This window comes from Lolium rigidum, chromosome 3 (genome assembly GCF_022539505.1).
Source record: "Lolium rigidum isolate FL_2022 chromosome 3, APGP_CSIRO_Lrig_0.1, whole genome shotgun sequence".
Classification (NCBI taxonomy): domain Eukaryota; kingdom Viridiplantae; phylum Streptophyta; class Magnoliopsida; order Poales; family Poaceae; genus Lolium; species Lolium rigidum.
In genome coordinates, this window is record NC_061510.1 from 133,147,937 (window position 1) to 133,166,378 (window position 18,442).

An 18,442-nucleotide genomic window follows, 5' to 3' on the forward strand; every position below is an offset into this window, starting at 1 on the left:
GTGCCATTCAGAGTAATTTATCATCATATCATCAAGAAGCTTTGTTGCCGCCCCCAAAGTGATGGACATAAAGGTACCTCTAGCAGCTGAATCCAATAGGTTCCGTGAAGAAAAATTCAATCCTGCATAAAAGGTTTGGATGATCATCCAAGTAGTTAGTCCATGGGTTGGGCAATTCTTTACCAAAGATTTCATTCTCTCCCATGCTTGAGCAACATGTTCATTATCTAATTGCTTGAAATTCATTATGCTACTTCTCAAAGATATAATTTTAGCTGGAGGATAATATCTACCAATAAAAGCATCCTTACATTTAGTCCATGAATCAATACTATTTCTAGGCAGAGATAGCAACCAATCTTTAGCTCTTCCTCTTAAGGAGAAAGGAAACAATTTCAATTTTATAATGTCACCATCTACATCCTTATACTTTTGCATTTCACATAGTTCAACAAAATTATTAAGATGGGCAGCAAGCATCATCGTAACTAACACCGGAAAATTGCTCTCTCATAACAAGATTCAAGAAAACAGGTTTAATTTCAAAGAATTCTGCTGTAGTAGCAGGTGGAGCAATAGGTGTGCATAGGAAATCATTATTATTTGTGCTACCGAAGTCACACAACTTAGTATTCTCAACGAGTACCCATTTTAGCAGTAGTAAATAAAGCAAACTAGATAAAGTAAATGCAAGTAACTAATTTTTTTGTGTTTTTGATATAGAGAACAAGACAGTAAATAAAGTAAAACTAGCAACTAATTTTTTTGTGTTTTGTTTAAGTGCAGCAAACAAAGTAGTAAATAAAATAAAATAAAGCAAGACAAAAACAAAGTAAAGTAAAGAGATTGGAAGTGGGAGACTCCCCTTGCAGTGTGTCTTGATCTCCCCGGCAACGGCGCCAGAAAAAGAGCTTGATGCGTGCAGTCGACACGTCCGTTGGGAACCCCAAGAGGAAGGTGTGATGCGTACAGTAGCAAGTTTTCCCTCAGAAAGAAACCAAGGTTTATCGAACCAGTAGGACCCAAGAAGCACGTTGAAGGTTGATGGCGGCGGAGTGTAGTGCGGCGCAACACCAGGGATTCCGACGCCAACGTGGAACCTGCACAACACAATCACAGAACTTTGCCCCAACATAGCAGTGAGGTTGTCAATCTCACCAGCTTGCTGTAACAAAGGATTAAACGTATTGTGTGGAAGATGATGATTGTTTGCGAAGAATAGTAAAGAACAATTGCAGTAGATTGTATTTCAGATGTAAAGAATAGGACCGGGGTCCACAGTTCACTAGTGGTGTCTCTCCCATAAGATAAACAGATGTTGGGTGAACAAATTACAGTTGGGCAATTGACAAATAAAGAAGGCATAACAATGCACATACATATATCATGATGAGTACTATGAGATTCAATCGGGGCATTACGACAAAGTACATAGACCGATATCCAAGCATGCATCTATGCCTAAAAAGTCCACCTTCAGAGTTATCATCCGAACCCCTTCCAGTATTAAGTTGCAAACAACGAGACAATTGCATTAAGTATGGTGCGTAATGTAATCAACACAAATATCCTTAGACAAAGTATCGATGTTTTATCCCTAGTGGCAACAACACATCCACAACCTTAGAACTTTCCGTCACTCGTCCCGCATTTAATGGAGGCATGAACCCACTATCGAGCATAAATACTCCCTCTTGGAGTCACAAGTATCAACTTGGCCGAGCCTCTACTAGCAACGGAGAGCATGCAAGAACATAAATAACATATATGATAGATTGATAATCAACTTGACATAGTATTCAATATTCATCGGATCCCAACAAACACAACATGTAGCATTACAAATAGATGATCTTGATCATGATAGGCAGCTCACAAGATCTAACATGATAGCACAATGAGGAGAAGACAACCATCTAGCTACTACTATGGACCCATAGTCCAGGGGTGGACTACTCACACATCAATCCGGAGGCGATCATGGCGATGAAGAGACCTCCGGGAGATGATTCCCCTCTCCGGCAGGGTGCCGGAGGCGATCTCCAGAATCCCCCGAGATGGGATTGGCGGCGGCGTCTCTGGAAGGTTTTCCGTATCATGGCTCTCGGTACTGGGGGTTTCGCGACGAAGGCTTTAAGTAGGCGGAAGGGCAGGTCAGGGGGCCACACGAGGGCCCCACACGCCAAGGCCGCGCGGCCAGCACCTGGGCCGCGCCGCCCTGTTGTGTGGTTGCCTCGTGGCCCCACTTCGTTTCCTCTCCGGACTTCTGGAAGCTTCGTGGAAAAATAGGACCCTGGGCGTTGATTTCGTCCAATTCCGAGAATATTTCCTTACTAGGATTTCTGAAACCAAAAACAGGAGAAAACAGCAACTGGCTCTTCGGCATCTCGTCAATAGGTTAGTGCCGGAAAATGCATAATAATGACATATAATGTGTATAAAACATGTGAGTATCATCATAAAAGTAGCATGGAACATAAGAAATTATAGATACGTTTGGGACGTATCAGCTTGCGCCCAAGATCTACAACATATATTTTTCCGACAATATTTCGCCTTGGTGCAAAAACACCTCGCAGAATAAACAAAGATACGAAATAGCGATCAACAACAAAGCTCGGGGGCTAGTACCCGCAAATATGGCATATTCAAAATAATTTAGTTGCCTTGGTTTAAAAACCTCGCAAAGAAATTTACCACCGATACACTCGGGGGCTTGACAAGGAAAAATAAAAACACTTACTGAATTTACAATATAGAATATGTTTACAACACACAAGATGCAATTCTTGAGAAAATTCAACGAGCTAAAAGAAAAAAAAGTCAATTGCGGCTCAGTATATTATCTATGGTCATCCGTCCAGTATTTACAGCACGAGTACTATGTTCAGCATAGCTGCCCCTTACGAAGAACACAGCGTCCATCCGAAGAAGTTCATCCATCATATCTTCGGCAACAGGGGTCACATGATCATCAATTTTGCTAACATCCCTTTTCCTTTTCGACCTCTTGGCTAAGCACTTGGTAACAATTTGTCTCATGTCAAACTTGGGATAGCAGATTTTGATCATCATCATAGAAAACCTGGCACCGGCAGATAGTTGAGCTCGCACAAGGTTATGAATACGAGGAGCATCCTGAAATTTCTCCATCAAACCAAGAAGAGTGTCGGGCGCCTCGTTCCGAGGAAACATCGTCTTGTAAACAAGGGACAATGTTCTGGTGCAGAAATCAAGGAACTCGCGAACCTGACAGGCGTGGTCTTGAAACCTAACAATCTGTCGGGTCCGCTCTGGTGTGGTCCTTGCGTTTACCCTTTCGTCTTCGGCAGCAGCGTCGAGAAAGGAACCTATTTGGCGACGGCACAGGAATTTCAAAAAAAAGGATACAGCAGGAAGATAGAAGTCTTGATTTGGAAAAGCATACCTGACATATCCACACTGGCTTCATTCATCAAGTCGAGCATAAAATTCTCTCGAGTGGTTGTCTTTTCAGCTTCAGAAACGGCGGCTTCCTTGGCAGCTATGGCTTCTCGAGCTTGTTGAAGTGCAATTTTCTCTTTTTCGGATGCTTTGCGAGATTGCTCCATCATCACAAGTGTTTGCTTCTTCGCATACTGAAGTTGTTGACGAAGTTCTTCCAAGTCTTGCGGAAAATTCTTATTCGAGGAATCTTCATCAAGTTCAGTATGAACAAGTGCTTTCTTCGAACGAGAGGAAGTAGGCAAAATATCGGAAGGAGCGGGCGTTGGAGTATAGTTGTCGAACGTCAGCTGAAAGAAAAGGCTCGACATCAATCATCAAGCAAAATAGATTTCCATTGTTATTCTACGTATTTACGTAGCTATTACAAAAGGATGGTTCCTAATGAACCAAGGGAACAATTGTCGCCAAATCTATAAAAGGCGACAGCACCAAAAGAGAACAACAGAGAAGGCAAAGGTGGTCTACTTGACCTCCGGCTTTGATGAACTTGGAGCTGGAGTTGGCTTGCATCCAAGATAGGCGAGGACCTTCTTCGAGTTTGGCTTCGCAGCCTTGATCAGCGATTGCCACTTCTTGGTCTCCATCTCCTGCGTGTCGCCAACCCTAGTCCAGTCGACATTTTGTTGGCTGTCGGCAACTAGAGCAATAGTGCCTTCAACGCCAACCTTCAAACCCTCTTGGCGAAGTTTTAGTCCAAGATTTTCTTGAGAATTGAAACATTTAGCAAGGAAAGGCGCGGGTTCCTCTTTCTTCGGGAAGAAGTAAGGGTAGAGCCGCGACAGTCCCGCCCCAGCTTCATCAAGGCCTTCGCGTGCTTCGTCTCCATGAATCTCAAGGAGAGAAAGCGCGTCAAGAAGGGGATCATTGTCAGGATCTTCAAGTTCATATTCTTGACATGTTTTCCCTGCTAAGGCAAAGTGTTATTGGTCAACAAACAAGTAAAGAAAAGCAAGTTCAACGAAATCAACATAGTTTGGGCACTTACTGACAAAGCGACGGCTCTGCGACTCTAAGCGCTTGATAATTAATCCTTCACGAGCAGATTGTTCGGTTATATGATCGCTCAAGGAAGTTTCCGCGGCATGAAGCCTTTTTCGCAGGTCTTCAACGGTGGCGGCATCTGCTTCAGCTCTCTTGCGAGCTGCTTCGCTTTGCTCTAACTTAACAGCAAGAGCGTCAGCGCGCTTGTTGGCTTCGGCAAGAGTTTCTGGTAAAAATAAATGACAGTAAACGTCACGGCAAAAAAAAATGAAGGAGTATATGTAGTAGAGAGGGCAAGGAAAAAGTACTACCTTCAAGTTTATTCGCATGGTCACGGTACCCGACGAATTGGGTACCGAGGCGAACAAATTCCTTCATTACAGGCTGAAGAAAGAGCAAAAGAAAAAAATAAAAGTCAATATAGAAGGAAAAGTTCGATAGGACTTACGCAAGAAACAAAGGGGAGTCGACAAATGCTGAAATATTCGGGAAAATAACAATAAAAATCTTACATCATCCAGTGAAGGAGTCGTGGAACTACCAGCCAGCAGGAGAGGTTCCTTGGACGCTTCTACCCTAGCTCTCTTTGGTGAAGAGGCTCGGGGGCTGGCAATTGGAGTGGGATGCTCTGCATCTCGTTGAGGAGGAGAAGTTTCATCCCCATTAGGAGGAGCTTCAGAAACAACTAAAGTACGGGACGTACTCGTTCGAGCAGTCGCGTCAATAGGTTGAATATCATCCTCATCATCACTACCAAAAGGCGACAAGATAGTAAACAATATAGTCGAAACAATCAATGGCAAACAACAAATAGCGGCAGGAACTTACGAGCTGACGAGAGCATCGGTGTAAGGGTCGAAAGTTGTCCTTTTTTCAGTAGGAGCAACTTCTTCGGCAGGAGGTGTGCCGGTGTTGGAGGGGCCGGAGTCGACAACTTCATCCCGTTTTCTCTTGTTCCTGGGAGAAACAGCTGGGGGAGGAGAGTGTGCTGATCCGGTAGCCTCGGAATCTTCCTTTTCAGAGGATACCGCAGATTTTCGAGAACCCGCGGTTTCACTCTCAGGGCGAGAAGTACCCTGGTTGTCGTCGGTGACAACGGCCCGTTCTTCGACCTCTCCACCTTCAGGAAGGGGAGGAAGAGAAACAAGGTTTGGGTGATTCTGCAAAAAAGAAGAATGTCGACAAAAAAGTTATGGGAAGGATGTCAACAAAAATTAGTTCTCGAGAAAAATAGTCCATGCAAAAATTACCTCAGGGAGCGCGTTGGTGGCGCTATACGGCTTTACGCGACAAGACGAGGGGACAGGATCTTTCTTGTTGAGGGAGGAGATTTTTCTAACAAGTTTTTCCAAGTCCTTGACCGGCAAATCCACCGACAAACGATCCTCATCTTTGTCGCCAACATATTTCCAGAGGGGATTTTTGCGAGCTTGCAGAGGTTGCACCCTGGTCCTAAGGAAGTACGCCGTGATTTGGATACCCGACAGTTCTTGGCCTCGGGTATTTTGGAGTTGGCGAATGCGTATCATCAAGGCTTCTGTCGCCGCTTTTTCTTTGTCGGTAGCTTCCGCATCCCAGGAACGACGGTGGCAGATTTTCTCGGTGCCATCAAAAGGAGGGATGTTGTCTTCAACAGAGCCATGGTTCTCCTCATGAATGTACAACCACTTTTTGCGCCACCCTTGTACTGAGTCAGGGAATTTGACGTCGAAATATTCGATGCCGGGACGGACGCAGATGACAACGCCGCCAATGTTATAGGCAACGCCGTGGGAGTCATTACGGCGACAGAAGAAAATGCATTTCCATAGAGCCCAGTTAGGCTGGACTCCAAGGAAAGCTTCGCAAAGCGTAATGAAGATTGAGATATGGAGGATGGAGTTGGGAGTAAGATGGTGCAGTTGCAGTCCATACATAAAAAGCAACCCCCGTAAGAAATTGTGAATGGGGGCGGAAAGACCACGGATGAGGTGGTCGACAAAACTGACCGGATACTCCATTGGAGGGGTTGGATAGCTTTCTTCACTGGGAAAGCGAAGCGCGCCTTCCTTCTTGTTGATCCCTAGTCTCTTCAGTAGGTTGATGTCTTGAGGGGAGATTTTGGATCTCTCCCACTCCGTGTTCCCCAGATCTTTGGTCGCCATCTTCGACTCAGGTGTGTTGTGCCTGGTGAGCCTGCGCGGAGGCATCAATGAGCTCGGCGGTGAAGGGTGTGAGTATGGATTGAGCGCTTGAAGCAATAGGAGCAATGGAGGATTTTGCAGAGGAGAAGCAGAGGTGCGGCGCGAGTGAAAAGACTAGAGGAGGAAGACGATACATTTATATAGAGGTGCGGTGAATCGACGCACCGTTGGATTGAGAGATTGCGGGACGGATGGTGTACATGTGGACAAGGGGTAAAAATTAATTTCAGACATACGAGAAAGCACAGGAGCTACAGTACGTGCGCCAGGAAAAGCGGAGGACGTGTGTCCCCCACTTGCACGACGTGTCAAATTGATAGGGTTTCTGGGCCCGCAAGGCAGAGAGAGTGGTTCTCGCGTTTTCCAGATACATTGGTCGTGGCTGTCGTTAGCAATGATGTCACCTTGGTGAAAGAAAATCTCGGCTATGAAGCTTCACAAGAACGGCGACAGCAGAAGATTATTGGTTATTTCGAGAGCTTTTGATCAAATACAAGTTTTTGCTCAAATGCTCGGGGGCTACTTTGGAAAAAATGAAAAAATCGAGAAAGACAAAATAGAAATGGCAAGAGTCTATGATCAAATACAAGTATTTGCTCATAGCCTCGGGGGCTACTCCCATCGGGAGCGCTGTTCGCGCACCCGAGAGATTTGAAAAACTATGCGACAGGTGAAAAATATAGCGATATAAGGCGTGGAGCCTACACTCAAGCACAAGTCCTTGACTGTAGCCTCGGGGGCTACTCCCATCGGGAACGCTGTTCGCGTGCCCGATGAAATTATAAAAAAAAAAGAGAAAAAGAAGAAGAAAAAGTGAGCATATTTCGAGTTATGTAAATAACTCTACATATACTCCCATCGGGAGAGCAATATAAGTCATCCGTTGACTCAATAAAATGTGCTATTCCAACAGCGGAATAAGCACTCGATAATATATTCTCAGAACGCCAAAGTTGCGAACAATTTCTGAATGACGCAAAACTTTGCGAAGGTAAGACCCCGGATCCGTTCTGTGTGGCGTGGCGCCGTCTCTGACGTCGGTTTGCTACTTTTTTCCGTATCAACAGATACGAAGAAAAATCCTAACGGACGCGTTAGGTACCCGATAAATATGACCGGGACTCGACAGAATGGTAAGACCTTAAGCGGCACCTGTCGAAGTTTACACTAGTATCCCGAGATCATGTCCAGGGACGTGATCTTGAAGTAGGTTTTTGCGGATTGCCACTAGAGCAGTTAACTAGTACCTGATCCATCAGATGAACAAGCCCCAACTACCATTATCCCTGTACAAAATAGAAATTCGTATGCAAAGATATGTAGTAAAGTTCAGAGTTATCGAATAAATATAAAGGTGGAGATTTTCCTTGACTCTGCGATTCAAGCAAAATCTCGGGGGCTACTGACATAGGCATCCCCAATGGGCCTACCGAAGATGGTACCCGGGTGACGAGGGAACACCTCGGCAATGCCTACGTATTGTAGACTTGGGTTTCGGGAGAGAGCGACGATGGAGATTCCGGGAACGAGATTAGGCACACGACGTACCCAGCTTCGGGTCCCCTCGGTGGAGGATCCCTACGTGCTGCTAGCAATCCAGTATATGATCATATATTTTACAGGGTGCCGCTGTAGGCGGAGCTATGCTGTCTATATTCTGTCTCTCCCCCTTATTTCGGGTGCCCTGGCTAGCTTTATATATGCAACCAGCCTAGGGTTTTACAAGAGTCCTAGTCGACTACTTCTTCGGGTTGCCTTGTTGGGCCTTCTCCATATTGGGCCGAGCCGGGTATACTAATAATGGGTACCCGAAGGGTATGCCCATGTCAGTAGCCCCCGAGTTTATAGGGAAGTCGAAGACTTGCGTAGAAACTCCAAGCATAACCATCTCCGAAGTCGAAGAAATACAAGGCGATGTCCATGTCGTAGATCATGTGTAGCATAGATGATGTCGACGATTCTTAAAATTATCGGGTGCGCGGCAGCGCTCCCGATGGGAGTAGCCCCCGAGTCTATGGGCAAGTGCTTGCACTTGGGCATAGACTCAAGTTGTACTACTCGATGAAGAACTTAACTATATTTCTGGAAGACTTGATGAAATCCATGTGCTCCCGATGGGAGTAGGCTCCACTCGAGTCGTAGAATCGAGTTGAGTCTACAAACCTTAATTGCCGTAGATGCTGTCGAAGTTATCTTTCTATTGGGTGCGCGACCAGCGCTCCCGATGGGAGTAGCCCCCGAGGCTACAGCCAAGTGTTTGCACTTGGGTGTAGGCTCAACTTGCTTGTAGTCGACTCCACAATTTTTCCTCTTTCTTGTATCTTACTGGAAGGGTGAACAATACTCTTGATAAGAGTAGCCCCCGAGCCTATGGGCAGGTGCTTGCACCTAGGCATAGGCTCGAGTTGTACTATTCGATAAAGAACTTGGCGCAGCCCCTCTTTTTATCGACTCCAGGTCGTTGCTATTTTCATTTGACATCCATATCTATATTGTACAGGGATAATGATAATTGGGGCTAGTTCATCTGACGGATCAGGTACTAGTTAACTGCTCTAGTGGCAATCCGCAAAAACCTACTTCAAGATCACATCCCTGGACATGATCTCGGGATACTGGTGTTAACTCGATAGGTGCCGCTTAAGGTCTTACCATCTGTCGAGCCCCAGTCATGTTTTATCGGGTCCACAGCGCGTCCGTCGGGATATTTCTTCACATCCGTTGATGTGGAAAAAAGTAGCAGAGCGCAGTCTTTGGCGATGCCACGCCACACAGGACGGACCCGGGGTCTTACCTTCGCAGAGTTTTGCGGCATTCAGAGATTATTCGCAACTTTGGCGCTCTGAGAATATATTGTCGAGTGCCTTGTTCGGCTGATGCAATGACCCATTTTGTGGGTTCTTCTATATTTTTCTCGGGCTTGATGAGACAGCCGAATATATTGGGTTCTTCTATATTATCGAGTACATCACCGATGCTCTTGGTCGGAACAATATGGCAAGTCAATGAACCCGAAGATTTGTCCACCTTTTTTTTTTGGGTTCCTCCTTGATGAAAATTTCGTCGAGTTCCTCCTTCAGGAAAATTTCTTCGGGTCCTCTTTGAGGACAATTCTTCGGGTCCTCTTTGATGACAATTCTTCGGGTCCTCTTTGAAGATAATTCTTCGGGACCTCCTTGGAGGTAATTTTTCGGGACCTCCTTGAAGATAATTCTTCGGCACCTCCTTGAGGATAATTCTTCGGCACCTCTTTGAAGATAATTCTTCGGCACCTCCTTGAAGATAATTCTTCGGCACCTCCTTGATAATTCTTCGGCACCTCCTTGAAGATAATTCTTCGGCACCTCCTTAAGGATAATTCTTCGGGTCCTCCTTGAATAAAATTTCGTCGGGTTCTCTTTTGAAGAAAATTTCGTTGGGTTCTCTCACGATTTTATCGGGTTCCTCCCTGAAGAAGATTTCGTCGGGTGCTATTTTGATTTCATCGGGTTCCTCCCTGAAGAAGATTTCGTCGGGTGCGCTTTTGATTTCGTCGGGTTCCTCCCTGAAGAAGATTTCGTCGGGTGCTATTTTGATTTCGTCGGGTTCCTTCCTGAAGAAGATTTCGTCGGGTGCGTGGTCAGCGCTCCCGATGGGAGTAGCCCCCGAGGCTATGGTCGGGTGCGCGCATCTGGACATAGGCTCAAGAACTTGTATAATTTGCTTTCTCCTGCACAAATAAACAAACTTTTTCTATCTTTTCCTTGACTCTCTTTTTTGCATGCGGTGTCAGATGCTCAGATTCGATGATATGTAAAGTGACTATATGCCGCGCAGCCCCCGAGTGTCGGGTGCGGCGAAAGTAAATGATAATCAACTTTGTGCAAAATAATAGAACACTTAGCTTTTTGGACACGACGAAGTCGATGCGCGATGAGGTATTCGAGTGCAGCGAAAAAGTCGAGCCGAAGTAGAAACCATAAAATAATGAAAGTAGATGTCGCCAAATTATTGATGGAGAAATAGCCGAGCCCCCAAGCGCTACTGAGGTGATATCATGATTGTTGCTTAGATGTTGTGTCGCAGTTGCGATCCGAGGCGAAGTCATGGTCGATCCCCCGAGTGTTTAGCCATGATGTCGAAAGAAATTGATGGAATCGCGGCGTCGTATAGGATAAAGCCATTAAGGATGAAGCCATTGTCCATAATATAATATGAGCCCATGAAGATGAATCCAAGATGAAGTATTTGAAATGAATCCATATTGAAGATTACGCCGTTAAATATGAAGCATATATTAAAGATGAATCCGCCGATATCATAAAGGATGAATCCATTGACCCGAAAAATCCCGTAATAACCATAGAAGATGAATCCGCATAGAAGATGAATCCGCTGATATCATAGAGGATGAATCCATCGAGCCGAAGAAAATAGTCCCAGTAATAATCATAGGAGATGAATCCATTGATGACCATATAAGATGAATCCATTGACCCAAAGAAAATAAACCCAGTAGTATTCATAAATCCACTGACCCGAAACTGCGTCGGGTATTATTGTCTTAGAGAAAACCAATTATAACCTTATAAGATGAATCCGACGAAGACAAAATCCAATAAGCCGAAGAAGATGAATCCACTGAGCCGAAGAAAATAATTTCACTAAGCCGAGGAAGATATATCCAGAACCGGAGAAAAAGAAATTCACCAAGTAACCGAGTATATTTGTGGTAACGAAGTAATGGCGCAGCCCCGAGTAATCCAACGTGACGAAAGTAAATAATAATCGACCTTTGAAAGAGGAACACTTAGCTTTTTTTATCGGGTACAGCGGAGCCGACATGAGAGCAGGTCCTCCGACTGACGGAGTCGATGAAGCGGACGCGGCCAATGAAGTGGAACTGTGCTGCGTTTAGCCGAAGTAATCAGCCTAGAAGAGTGAATCTTCGAGTTCGCGGCGGGCGAGCCCCCGAGCGAGGTGTGTGCGCGTTGTCGGATTAACGGCAGGCGAGCCACCGAGCATGCGACTGCGGTGAAGTCGTCGAAACTTGTTCCGATCTGTAGTTATATTACGGCGCAAAAAACTATGCGCAAATAATAGTACGAGCCGAAAAATATTTTGGTAAAATAAATTTTGCGTAATTAGAAATATAGCACCTGATAATCCTTGTGTTAGATGTCGTCTATATTGCTATGTTCGTAATCGATAGCCATGTCGTCTTTTCCGCAGCCGATGATGATGTAGGCTACTCTAGACTTGATGGCGAAGAAATTGCTCGTAATTGAAATCGTTGGCAGCCACGACGAAGGCGAAATTGAAGTATCTTTCGATTGTCTACAAAAGCCAACGGCTAGCTGGTGTAGAACTGTCGTCTTCGTCGGAAAATTTATTTACCCAACAGATAGTTCTCAATTGATCTGCCTCCCTTTCCTTTGCTTTCCTCCGGTAGTCATCTTCTTCTTGTAATCCTTAAAGACCGCACCAAGTACGAAGTAATAGCTTCACGTCAAGGATTTTAATGACGTAACTCCAAAATTTCTTGATGGTTGAACCGATCTGTCTACTTTCTTTTCTTGGTACTTGAACCTTGGTATAGGATGGTGGCCTGCCCGTATCCCTATCAACCTCTGCGAAATAAGTTCGCCGAATTGATCTTTGTTGCCTTAGTCGTCGCTTGTACGCGCTCACCACACAGCGTTGCTTGCAGCAGGCAGGATTCATACACGATCGATCCACGAATCACATGCTGACTTCTTGTACTGAATCTCTTAGTTTAACGTAGATGTAGATGAGGATCCCGCCCGGATAACGAAATCCACTCGTCGTGATTCCCACAGACGGCGCCAATTGACGAGGGAACACCTCGGCAATGCCTACGTATTGTAGACTTGGGTTTCGGGAGAGAGCGACGATGGCGATTCCGGGAGCGAGATTAGGCACACGACGTACCTAGCTTCGGGTCCCCTCGGTGGAGGATCCCTACGTGCTGCTAGCAATCCAGTATATGATCATATATTTTACAGGGTGCCGCCGTAGGCGGAGCTATGCTATCTATATTCTGTCTCTCTCCCTTATTTCGGGTGCCCTGGCTAGCTTTATATATGCAACCAGCCTAGGGTTTTACAAGAGTCCTAGTCGACTACTTCTTCGGGTTGCCTTGTTGGGCCTTCTCCATATTGGGCCGAGCCGGGTATACTAATAATGGGTACCCGAAGGGTATGCCCATGTCACCGGGGTTTACTGAAGGCCCACGGCCCGAAGGATAAGAAGATTCGGAAGCTCAAGATACTATTAAGAAAAACTAGAGTTGTAATAGGAGTCATTGTTTGTAATCTTGTCTGTAAACTTGTGTATTACGAATCCCTCGGCTCCACCTCCTATATAAGGGGGAGTCGAGGGACAAAGAAAGTATCGAATCATTGCCTCACAAACCCTAATTTTTACATCATCAAGTACTTTTCGGCTGAAACCTTCGAGATCTACTTGCCCTCTACATCCAACGAAACCCTAGTCTACTACTTGTAGGCATTGACAAATTAATACCTTGTCAGTACGTGCTTTGGAATTGTGACAAACCCGTATGACTTTTGCTGTTAAGTCACATGCGCCACATGCGAGAAGATTTTCTATGAGATTTGATACAAGTTTGTATGTTTCCTCATTTTTCTGATGATGTTTACATGATTTCACAATGTTACAAATAAATGCTTGTTTTGTTGAAATAGTTGGTGGTTTTGTTGTAAATTTATATTTAGCAAAAAGATGTTGCTTAACCACCTTTTTATATTTTTTCAAACACATGGTTTTTTGTTGTAACCGTTTATGGTTTTTGTTAAAATCAATGGTGATTTTTGTAAATCAATCCATAGAAATAATTTTTACTAGAAAAGTGTATCTGAAATGTTGCATACATTTTCAAAAGTTTATTGATTCAGAAAACATTGTTGCTAAGGATGCTATGTAGAAAAACTATTAATTTGAACTAATATTACTCTAACACTTTTAGCAACAAGTGTGACAGTTTTACGTGTACAAACTCGTGTGCACATAAGAAAAAGAAATCGGTTATCTTTTGTTTTGTTCCACCCATGTGAGCAACGAGAGATAAATATTCGTATCAATGCATGCAACGGTCTTCGCCTGATGATGGCATGCATTGATCTCCATAGAAATGGCATGCAGCAGCAGCAGTTGTGGGGTCTAGCACGACAGCGACATGACGCTGCATGCATGCAACTGCAGGTTATTTCGAGTCGTTGGATGAGGATCGGACGACCGTGGTACAACCGATCTAGCGCGCGGGGTCGGTCGCCCGACTGCTAGCGCAGCCCTAGTATTTAACATGGAGGCAGCGGCGACGGATGAGTTCCATCGAGCCGTTTCCACTCGTTCAATCCCCGGATTTATCGGGTGATTTTTATGAGAATTTGTGAGGAGGTCATAGCGGGAACATTCATGGTGACGAGGCCAGATGGTCGCGACGCTGGAGGAGTTAGGGCATCTCGAAAGAGGCAACCCAAATCGGACGTGTTGGCCAGTTCGGATGGGGCCGTTTGGGTGGCCGCGCGGACACGCGGACCTGGCCGTCGGTCCGTTTGGGTCGTGCACTGCCCCAACGCGCGGACGCATCCCAAATGTCAATATAAGGAAAATAAATATAAAAAAGAAGAACAAAACATATTAAATTTAAACTAGAGTTCATTAAACTTAGCCCTATTTTGGGTAAGTTTACACAAAAGAAAGCCCTATATGGGCTTTAAACTAAAAAAAAGGAGGAATCCCTAGTCCAGGGTTTGGGACGCCGGAGGGCGCCGGGGACTCCGGCCAGGGCGACCACTGCATCCTTTCCCAGGCAGAGTGCGGGCCCGGAGGGCTCGCTGGCCTGCGCAGGCGTGCCAGCCGCGTCGCCTCCTTTTGCCGCAGCGGCCTGCAGCTCCGCCTCGTGCCGGAGCGTGGCTAGGCGCTCCTCCTCCTCCCGGAGCGCGGCTTGGCACGTGGCCTCCTCTTGCCGACGCGCCATGGCGAGGAACGCCCACGCGTCGGCGTCCTCCTTGGACTTCCCGGCCTCCTCCTCCAGCGCGGAGGCGCGCAACGCCTCGGCGAGGTGCGTCCATTTGGCCAGCTCCTCGAGGTCGTTGACCTCGCGGGACGCCGCCAGCGCTGCCTGCAGCGCGGGGTCGTCCTCGTCCTCGGGCTGGGGCTGGGCCTGTGGCGCTTGCGATGGCGCCGCCGCGGGCTCGTCGATGTAGAGGCCGCCGGGGCGGCGACCAACCCTCCTAGCAGGCGTGCGCGGCTGCGCGCGAGGCCTCGCCGTCGGCGAGGTGAAGCACGTGCACCGGCGCGCGTCGTGCTCCACCTCGAACCACAAGTCCCAGTTGGGACTTGTGTCACTGTAGGCGGGGTCCTCCAGGAGGTCCGACGGCAGCTGCGCGCGCCGCCGCCGGATCTCCGTGGTGCGGGCGCGGCCGAAGCCCGGGATCGGCGGCACCGGAACCCGATCTAGGCTGAGGTGCCAGCCGTGGGGGAGGTGCACGTCACCCCACGGCATTGGGACGCCGGCCTCCTAGAACACATGCGCCACTGCTACAGTGACGTAGATCCGGTCGCGGATGGGAGCCGGCAGCCCCATGTCGAACACTGCCGGTGCGGTTCACCGGCTGCTGGCGGCCTCGTGGTACGGACGGCTCAAACTCTCGCTTCGGGGCCATGGCGGCGCGAAAGGTCGAGCTCGTGCGGCCGGAGTGGAGAGTGGGGACTTGATAGGGACAGACCCCCTCCCCAGTCCACATTTAATAGGACTGGGGCACCGACAGGTGGGCCAGACACGCGAGGATGCCGTGGGCCATCCGTGGTCACGCAAACCTGCCCCAGATTTGGGCCGGATTTGGGTAGCCCCGGACACCGCGGCCATCCGCATTTGCGATGCGTGGCCGCGTTGGTCCGCGGTTTTGTCCGTTTGGACCCATCCAGACGTACGGGCGCGGGATGGGTCGCTGCGTTGGAGATGCCCTTAGTGCCGATTATTAGGGACCACCAGGATTGGGAGTAGTTTTTTCCTAGATCGAAAGGATTTGCAGCCTGGTCGGTCCAGCCCACTTCCAGCCAAGGTCTATCCGTTCAGTAAAACTGATTGATCAAGGATGTTTGATGAGGTGGATAGACTGCATGTAAAGAGAAATAGGATCACCTATTAAGAATAGAAATTTTTGCAGAAAACATTGTTGTTGTAATTGTTAAGCTTCATGCACTAGCCACTTGAACCAAAAGTCCGAACTGATGGAAAGGGCTAGGCAATCTACTTTATACACGTCAACACCCCCTCTCACGTGTGACGGGAAGACGAGAAGACAAGTCAACACGTGTAGAGAGGCAAAGAGGCAGCGGCGGCGGCCGGGCGCGGCGGCTGAGGGCCAGGCGAGCGGCGGCTGCGGCTGCGGGGAGAGGAGATAATTTTTAGAATAAATTGTGAAAGCCAGGACTCGAACTCGAGACCCTGGGCTCTGATACCATGTTAGAGCAATATGCTTGTTGTATTACCAGGGGGCCAAAGGCCACAATATATAGTACATGTACAGGTGCACATATGCATAAAGCCTCCTAACATATGGGGAAACTATAATAGACAGATATATACATGTGAGTGAGGAGGTTTACATGCAACCTCCTCCTGGGTATTCTGTTCCCGATGGGATGGTTTGTCGTCTTCGACGTTCTCTCTATGGTCTCAAACAGGCCCCTCGTGCCTGGTTTGAGCGCTTCGCCTCTGTCGTGACTGCTGCTAGTTTCTCTCCTAGTCTTCATGATCCAGCACTTTTCGTTCACACTTCTCCTCGTGGACGTACTCTTCTTCTTCTCTATGTTGATGATATGATCATTACCGGTGATGATCCCGAGTATATTGCCTTCGTCAAGGCTCGTCTTCGTGATCAGTTTCTTAAGACCGATCTTGGTCCTCTTCACTATTTTCTTGGCATTGAGGTTTCCTCCACTTCGATGGCTTTTCTATCTCTCGGGAAAAGTACATTCAGGATCTTCTTGCTCGTGCTGCTCTTGGGGATGAGCGCACGTCAATACTCCTATGGAGCTTAATGTTAAGCTTCGTCCTACTGATGGTGATCCTCTTCCTGATCCCACCCGTTATCGCCATCTTGTTGGGAGTCTTGTTTATCTTGCTGTTACTCGTCCTGATATTTCTTATCCTATTCATATTCTGAGTCAGTTTGTCTCAGCTCCTACCACTGTTCACTATAGCCATCTCCTCCGTGTTCTTCTTTATCTTCGTGGCACGATCACTCGTCGCCTTTTCTTTCCCCGTTCCAGCTCTCTCCAGCTCCAATGCTATTCGGATGCTACATGGGCGAGTGATCCTACGGATCGTCGTTCGCTTTCTGCTTACTGTGTGTTTCTTGGTGGTTCGCTTGTTGCTTGGAAGACGAAGAAGCAGGTCGCAGTTTCCCGTTCGAGTGTTGAGGCTGAGTTGCGGGCTATGGTTTGTTGATTGTTGAGGTGACTTGGTTACAGTGGTTGCTTGCAGATTTTGGGGTCTCTGTTACGACACCCACTCCACTTTTGTCTGACAGTACAGGTGCTATCAGTATTGCACGTGATCCGGTCAAGCATGAGCTGACCAAGCATATCGGTGTTGATGCTTTTTACACACGTGCACAGGTACAGGATGATGTTGTTGCGGTTCATTATGTGCCTTCAGATTTGCAGTTGGCGGATTTCTTTACGAAGGCACAGACTCGAGCGCAGCATGATTTCTTACTCTCCAAACTCAGCGTTGTGGATCCACCATGAGTTTGCGGGGGGGTGTTACATGTATAGTCTATTGTAGTTTCCCCATATGTTAGGAGGTTTTCTGCATATGTGCACCTGTACATGTACTATATATTGTGGCCTTTGACCCCCTGGTAATACAACAAGCATATTGCTCTAACAGTAATAAGTCAACTTATTACTGTGTGTTTGAAACTATTATTTGATGGTGTTTTATGATAGATAGAATGATTATTATGTGATGTAAACTATTATTGTTGGCTGTTGTATGAAATTCTGAAGAAACTATCGAAATCCTGTTTTGAGGGTTTGAAGGCTGGGGCGCAGATCAGTGCCCTCAAACCAACCCTCAAAACATAATATTCTATTTTAAAGGTTGGTTTGAGGACACTGATCTGCACCGGCCATTTTGGGTCTTCAAAATTGCGTTTTCTCAGCCCTCAAACTGGCTTTGAGGGTTACCAGTTTGAGGGCACTGCTAGTGATGCTCTAAACTGCAACAACTAATGCTCTTCTTCTCCTACGCATTATACATTAGAAACCTCATGTCCTATTTATCTGGTGTCAATCACTTTGTGTCTGATTTATCTCAACTGTTTTCCTCTTAAGGTTAGTCTCTTTCAAAATGATTTAAGGTGTCCTCCTCATGTATGCAGCCAGCAGCCTGAATTATCCATGTCAAGTATCTCAAATATCCCAAGTGTCTCGCTGTTGTTTCATGAATTTCTAAGACCTGCGTGTTACACATGTCTGTAACGTGAGTTGAGATGTTGCTACTGTGAGTTCCCATTACAAGGTTACCAGAGAAAGCTCTGCGCTTCCTGTGTATGTGAGCTAATTTTATCTGAATAACACGAAAAAAGAATAACCTGAACATCCCTATTTCTTGTAAGATACTGGTAAAGATCCATATGCTACAGTGTATGTAAATCGTTAGGTTTGAGTTTGGAATGGAGGGATTTGGTAGCAACTTCTAAGTTGTCTTTTTTCCTTTGAAATTCTTCTGAAACTGACGTTATAGTGGCACTAGG